Source organism: Mauremys reevesii, linkage group 17, assembly GCF_016161935.1.
Source record: "Mauremys reevesii isolate NIE-2019 linkage group 17, ASM1616193v1, whole genome shotgun sequence".
Lineage (NCBI taxonomy): Eukaryota > Metazoa > Chordata > Testudines > Geoemydidae > Mauremys > Mauremys reevesii.
The window spans coordinates 13220122-13228388 of NC_052639.1; positions in this window are offsets into that span (position 1 = coordinate 13220122).

Here is an 8267-nt window from a genome sequence, read left to right on the forward strand (position 1 = left end):
CTTTCGCCTCAGGTCTGAGCATCAGATTGTTTCCCCCTGTACATCTCACTCATGACTGAACACAGGTCAAATCTCCGGGTTTGCTCTTTCCCACGTCATTACCAGTTACTGACAGAAACTCCTCTCTGGTTGGGATTTTTCCCTCACATGTTTTAAGTGCAGCAACTTCTCCTTTTTTGGAGGGAAGCTGTTGCCCTGCGTCATTCTCCATGTCAGGGTGTTGCAGGGGGAGGGGGTCAACCCCCCACAGTGACCAACTTTCCCCTCACGTCTCTGATTCAAATTGTTTCTCCCTTTACACCCAATAAAACCGACATATTGCTGAAGAATGTGACTAGCCCCGTAGTTAATGAACATCAGAGCCAGGAGCCTCCCCATGGCTGCTAAGGCAGAGCTGCCCAGTCCCTGACAAGCTGTTTCACTGCCCCATATGGGGTTGAGAAGGGGGGGTTAAGGGGCCCACCCCCACCCCAAGGGGCTGCTCTCTGCTTCACTGCCCCTGTTCGCCTGGGCAGGACCCAGAGTGGCCACAGACTCCTGCCCCGGCCCCTCACATTCCCTCCCCTCTGTTGCCGGCACAAAGGCCCGAGGCGACAGCAACAGTGGTTCGTTGCCCGGAGTGCCTCACTCCAATAGACACACCAGGGTGGAGAAGCAAAAACCAGGTTTATTTGAGCCCAGATAAGGTGCAAGGGAGACATAGCAATCTCAAATCCTGCACACCGATACAAGCGGTTTTCCTCTCTTTATACATAACTTCAGCTCAGCATTCCCATCACCCCCACACTCCTCCTCTCCCCCCACCTTTCATTGCCATGCAGCAAATACACTTTGCAATAGCAATCACATGAAGCAGTTAAGTCATACTTGGCAAAAACCACCTTAGCTCGTTAGCAACTCTTCTGTGATCAGTTATCTGTACTTTCCCACTGTGGGGGCTACGTTCTCATGCATATCACTTTAATTACAGCACCTGCTTTCCGCCTATCTTATTTAGTATTGGCTACATCTAGTGTCAAGCAGCCTTGACGCTGCCAGTAATTAGCACATAACACAAGAGGTTACAAAAGTTTAGTAAGGCTAACAAAAGCACTTTACATAAAGGTACTTTGGGTCACATAGGCCCAAAGCCATCCTCCCGAGTTACCTAGATTTATGCCTAGTGACACCAACACCTCTGTCACCACAAGCTCAGGACAAATGACCCTGGGGTGGGGGTCGTTTCCAGTGCTCAGACAAAACCCCGGCATGGGTGGGAACGTGGGGCTGTTCTGTGCCAGCGACGGGCACAGCTGGGTCACTGGAGGGGAAGGGACGAGCCATGTCCCCACTGAGACTGCCCGGTCCCAGTTTGCCCAGTCCCAGCTGCTGACCCTCCCCCACTGCTGCCCCCCAACTGCCATGGGACCTTCTGGCTCCATCCCCCTCCCTGCCCCTGTTCACGCAGTGTCCCTGTCCCCCATGGCTCCCTGCTGCCCGTGTCAAAGGCAGGGCCAGGGGAACCAGCACTTTCCAGTTATTTAATTAATTTTGATTTGATTTCCCCTCAGATTTTGCCTTTTACTGTCTGATTGTTGACTATCAATGCTCCTTCCCCAAGAGATCTTGCCACACTTCTCTCCTGTTATCAAATATTCAGACTTTGCTCCATTTTCTTCCTAATGATGACAGATTGCGGTGACATCCCTTTGCCCCCAGTCATCAGAACAGCAGCAACTCCTCCCTGTTTTGGAGGGACACAACTGCCCGGGCCTTAGATTTTACATTTCTCCATCTAATTATTAAATATTAACATAAAACCTCCTCAGATTTTGCCATTGACATGGACAGTGGGGAGTGCTGGGCAATGGCATGTTAAGAGGGGGCAGGAACAGGGATAGAGTTAGAAGGTCCCTTGTTCAGCTGGGGGGGAGCAGTAGGGGAGGGGCAGGTGATTCACAGTTGGTGCTTGAGAGACCTGCGTTGGGTTCATTATTTGATAATTTGGGGGAAATGGGGCACAGTCTGCAGAGGATTTTATATCAGTATTTAATGAGCAGTTGGGAGTTTAACCTGGTCAGTCAAGGTCTGGCCAACTGCCCTGTTAGCAGCCGGGTGTTGCTGCTCCCCCATGTTCTGTTCTGTTCAGTCTGTAACCCTTCTGCCAGTTGAAGTGGGCAGCGAGAAGGGCAGGTTCAATACCTAGGGGGTTCCTTTTCAACAATGCAACCAGAACCGGCTCAAGCCCCCACCCGGGAACCTGGGGAAATTTCACTGTAACGCCTGGATGCCTCTAAGAGGCAATTCTTCCCCTCTCGCAAGCACAGAGTCCGAGGTAGAGTTTCTTTAATAAAAGTAACCTAGCAGTAATCTGAGAAAACAGTCAAGCGGTATCCATAGACATAAAAGCATGAGCAAGCCACCCTACCCAGTGTACGCTGGGCAGTGTCTTTTGCTTCAGGTTATTGAGTCCAACTCCAAAGTTCCTGTAGCGTGCCCCACCCTTAACACCCCACTCATAGTTGTCGTCCATGGTCAGTGCAGATCCAGAGTTCAGAGGTGCATCTGCATGAATTCTCCTCCCACCATGAGTGGGGCAGGAAGGGTAAAAACCAACATGCTCCTCCACTGTCTGGGCTCCTGCTCACTAACCGGCCACCTGCTCCCCTGTCAGTCAGTCTCTTAGGGATTTCTAGCCCTTAGCAGGCTGGGCAGAAACATGGTCTTACCTACCCCAAGTGATTTCAGCTCTCAGTGATTTTTAGCTCTTGGCAGAACACAGTCCCACCACAAGTGACTTTTAGCTCTGATCCACCATTTAGGTTAACAAAGAGGCTTCCAGTGAAGCCTATTTAGCTCTTTCTTTGAACAGTGAGGAGGAACACCTGCCTGGCTGGAACTCCTGTCCCCACCCCTCTTACTTTCACAGGGCTCTGGCATTCGAGCCCCTAGCTTAACCAGATCCGTTCCACTGAGGGTGACCCCCTCATTTGGGACAAGTTAAACACAGTCCTGCTTTCCTGGATTCCAATGTAAGCAGGGTCTGAATGAAATGCTTCCCTGACAGCTACTTGGGAGGGGGAAAGACTTGGGTGTGTTTATGTAAATACAGTTTGCTCCTCTCTGCTTACATATTCAACAGCTAGAGCTGTGTCAAAGTGATCAGCTTTGGCTGGTGTTGGGTTACAAATCACCATAGTACTGAATGCAGGGGTAGTGAAATATGGTTACCAACATTGTAATTATTGTGGGAATACACAGAAGCAGGAGCTGCTGGGTACAAAGCAGGGCAAGGAGGGGTCCGGTGTGTGGCTGTACAGGAAGGTGCCCAGGCAAAGGACATGGAGTTGGGGAGGAGCCGTGTGGTCAGGTGAACATGTGGTGAGAACCAGAGCCAAGCTGCCCGGGCCCCTTCCCATGCATGGGTGCCATTTATCCATCCTGGCCCCTCGCTCACACAGCCCTGGGACTGGGCCTGCTCCCTTCCCTGGCCCAGCCACCGAATCCCCTTCCCCAGCTCTCCCCACTCCCTACCCCTCCCTCCATAGCAGTGGTACCAGCTCCCCCCACAGGGCTGAGTTTCCAACCCATCACAGATCCCTTTGAACTTCTTCAAAGTCTTCTCTAGGCCCGACTAACCTACATAATTTTGTGTCATCTGCCAATATCCACCTCACTGTTCAGCCCCAGTTCCAAAGAGTTGATAAGCGTCTGATGTATATACCATAGCAGGATAAAGAGGTCTTGTATATCGGTTCCGGTTCCCTAGTCGAATGCAGAACATGACACGAGATTTCCAAGCTTCTGCAACCATTTGTAATGTCTATTGAGGATGTACCACATGGTCTTGTCAGATTTCAAAGGCACTTCCTGAAAAGCTGAAAGAAAGAGGAAACGGGTTGAAAACCCCATGGCGCTGATGTGACTGGTGCCTACGAAACCTCCCCTTCGGATGGTCATTGCCACATGCTATTAGCTACCCAAGAGTCTGGGGGTACAACAACTCAGCTACTCCCGAATAGCCCTGGACAGAGAGGAGACCCCATTCTTGTATAACTTTCCCCTCTGCTGGCATACACACAGACAGTTGGGGGCACTTGTTCTTTGGGTGGAACAGGAAAGTGACAGCAGCAGCGGTGTTAAACTACCAAACATTTAGGCTCCTAACATCTACTGAAATTCTTTGTGGTCATGTGCCTTCATTCCTTAAGAGCTCCCAGGGAAAAGTGTTTCCCATGTGCACTTATGGGATTTCCTATGAGCAGATAACCAATCTCTCAGTGAAGTTCCTTGGCCTTCAATCACTCCATTACAGGGAGGGCAGGTGATGAGTCTTTCCCTACAGAGGGTAATTATCATCATCACCCTTAATAATAACGGTTCTTTTCAATTCTGTCAGGCCTTCCTTTGGAGACGTTGTGACCTTTATGATGACAGTCTCTCCACACAGCTCTAAGGCTACGTCTATCCTAGGAGCTAAGGATGTAATTCCCCTGCTCCCGTACACATATTGTGGCACCTCGATGAAAGCTCGCGTGACCATCCTTCTTCCTTAAACACTGTCCTTAGACAGAGAGGGACACATTCAAACCTGTGTTCAGGCCCTGCGCTGCACCCCTGTACTTCCCATAGAGGCACAAACACACAGAGGTATTTCCTTACCTTCATACAGGCGGGAGATGCCATCTTCATTCACTGTTTCAGACAACAAGTCACAGTAATGGTGGATAGTATTTCCTAGACAGACAGTGAATCTCACTACTTTTCAAATCCTTCCCTGAAAACTGCTAAAGATGCAGCCATTCCCCCAAGACAGCCCTTGGGAAATTAAATACATTCCTTACATCTGTTCACAAAGCACATTAGATAAAGCATTAGAAGCCCAGAAGTCACTGAGAGACTGATTTCCAAAGGAAATTGAATTCACATCATGCTGGTTTCCCCTAGGCGCAGCCAAAGAGTTGTTGTGGGCAGGGGAAGTTGGTGTGGTCCATAAGCTAAGGGCATGGCTACACTTGCAGATGTAGAGCACTGTGAGTTAAACCAGCCCTCGAAGACCGCAGCAGGGAAAGCACTACAGTATGTTCACACTGTCAGATGCAAGTGCACTGGCGTGGCCACATTTGTGGCACTTGCAGCAGCACTGGGAGCGGTGCATTATGGACAGCTATCCCTCAGAGCACCTCTTCTCATGCTTGTGCTGTGGCTTGTGGGAAGGGGGAAGGTGGGTGTGGGGCATTCTGGGTCCAGTTCCAATGCCCTATGATGCATCAGTGTGTATCCCAGCAATCCCTGTGCTTCCGCCAACATTTGGCGCCATCTTTCATCGCTTATTGTCCTGCACGCTCTGTCTTCTCTTTCGGTCTGCAGGAATGGAGCCCGAAGTGCTGAGGAATATGCTGATGGGTTCTCGCCAGCATGTCACGAATGGCAGTCGAGTTACTCCTTAAGCTACAAACTGACAGTGAGGAGTCCAACGATGATGTCGACTCGCATGTTTGCGACACGAGATTGCTTGTGGCATTCACGGACATGCTCACCACAGTAGAACGCCGCTTTTGGGCTCGGGAAACAAGCACTGAATGGTGGGATCACATCATCATGTAAGTTTGGGATGACGAGCAGCGGCTGCAGAACTTTCGCATGAGAAAAGCCACTTTCATGGGACTGTGTGCTGAGCTCACCCCCACCCTGCAGCGCAAGGACATGAGATTGAGAGCTGCCCTGCCAGTGGAGAAGTGGGTGACTATTGCAATCTGGAAGCTGGCAACTCCAGACAGCTACCAATTGGTCACTAACCAGTTTGGAGTGGGAAAATTGACCATCAGAATCGTGTTGATGCAAGTTTGCTGGGCCAGTAATCGCATCCTGCTCAGAACTGTGACTCTGGGCAATGGTCATGAGATTGTGGTAGGCTTTGCACAAATGGGTTTCCCTAACTGTGGAGGGGCAATAGATGGGACGCATATTCCAATTCTGGCACCAGACCACCAACCTCCGAGTACATAAATCGGAAAGGGTGTTTCTCTATGGTTCTCCAGGCGCTTGTGGATCATTGTGGGTGTTTCATTGACATTAACACAGGCTGGCTGGAAAGGAGCATGACGCACGAATCTTTCAGAACACTGGCCTGTTCAGGAAGCTGCAAGCCGGGACTTTCTTCCCAGGCCAGAAGATCACCGTAGGAGAAGTCAAAATGTCCACTGTGATCCTTGGAGCCCCGCTTACACTTTAATGCTGTGGCTCATGAAGCCCTACACAGGGAGCCTTGACAGCAGCAAGGAGCAGTTCAACAACAGGCTGAGTCAGTGCGGAATGACTGTGGAGTGTGTTTTTGGCTGTTTAAACAGCCACTGGTGCTGTCTGCATGGGAAGCTGGACTTGGCCAATGACAGCATCTCCATGGCTATAGCTGCGTGCTGTACCCTCCATAACATTTGTGAAGGGAAGGGTGAAAGCTTCACTCAGGCATGGATCTTGGAGGTTCAATACTCGGAGGCTGAATTTGCACAGCCAAAGAGCAGGGCTACTAGAGGGGCCCAGCACAGGGCTGCAAGGATTAGGGATGCCTTGAGGGAGCAATTTGAGGCTGAAAGCCACCAGTAATGTCTGGTGCCCTGCACGGGAGTGAAGTGCAGTGGTTCCAATGTTAGTAGGAATCTATGTTTGCTATGTATGATACACTGACTTGCCATGCCTGTTGCTTTCCCTAGCTAAGGTGTCTTTTACTTAATGCAATAAAAAAAGAATGTTTTCAAAGCCAAAAAAATCACTATTAGTTTTAGTGAACTAGCTCAAGCAGAGCTATCCTGTGTCCGTCTACACCACGGCAAAGCTCGCTCCCACCTGCAGTGCAGACGTACCCTGTCAGGGTTCCCTCCCCTCTGAACTCTGGGGTACAGATGTAGGGACACGCATGAAAGACCCTCTAATCTTATATTCCACCAGCTTAGGTTATAAATTTCCCCAAGGCACAAATCCTTCCTTGTCCTTGGATGAGTACTACTGCCACCACTGAGTAGACAAAGATTCAGGAAAAGGACCACTTGGAGTTCCTGTTTCCCTAAAATATTCCCCCAAGCCCCTTCACCCCTCTTCCTGGGGAGGCTTGAGAATAATATACCAACCAAATAGGTTAACAAGGTGAGCACAGGCCAGACCCTTGGGTTTTTAGGACATTAAAAACCAATTAGATTCTTTAAAAACAGAACTTTATTATAAAGAAAATAGTAAAGAAGCACCTCTGTAAAATCAGGATGGAAAGTAATTTTACAGGGTAATAAGATTCAAAACACAGAGGATTCCTCTAGGCAAAACTTTAAAGTTTCAAAAACAGGAATAAACCTCCTCTTAGCATAGGGACAATTCACAAGCTAAAACAAAAGATAATCTATCACATTTCCTTCCTATTACTTACAATTTGTAATTTTAGATGCTTAGTTCAGGTATGACTTTGGGAGATGTATTTTCCTGCCCTGATTCCTCGCTGACCTGGAGAGACTACACAGAGAGAGACAAAACAAAACCTTCCCCCACAGATCTGAATGTATCTTCTCCCTTTATTGGTCCTCTTGGTCAGGTGCCAACCAGGTTATTTGAGCTTCTTAACCCTTTACAGGTAAAGGAGGGATTTTATGCTACCCTTAGGGTATGTCATGAACATACAGCTGAGAGAGGTTTAAATGTTACAGGTCCCAGGGGGCACAGACCCAGGGTGACCCTGCTCAGAATTCATCCCTGACATTTGCACCAAGGCTCGAGCCAATGAGGGTGGGTCACCGACATGTAAAATCACCAGGGAGACCCCAGAGAGCCCTCACGTGGGACAGGTGTGGTCAGGCAATGGAGCCACTTTTTCCCACAGCAATCAGTGGCCATTCATACCATGCTGGCATAGGTGCTGGAACTAGGGGTGGGAGAGAGGTGGTTTCCATTACATACACGGTTTACAGTTTGGTTCAGTAGCTCTGCACCCCACTATAAAAACTGTTCCAGCATCTCTGCACACTGGCTTGTTTTCCTCAATGTGTCCAATCTACAGTAGGGTCTAAATGCCCTGAGACAGGGACCCATTGTGCCAGGCACTGTACACACCAATAGTGAGCAACCAGCCCTGCTATCTAGAGTGCATTACAATCTAATAGACCCAACAGCCCACAGGTGCAGCCACGGTGTGAGCGTGTGATATGGACCGGCTGCTGGCACAGAGACATCTGACCCTGCTCAGAGCCAGGACTGTGGGGATAGGGTTATGAAAATTAAAAGTCTTGGTTATAAGCTGATGAGAT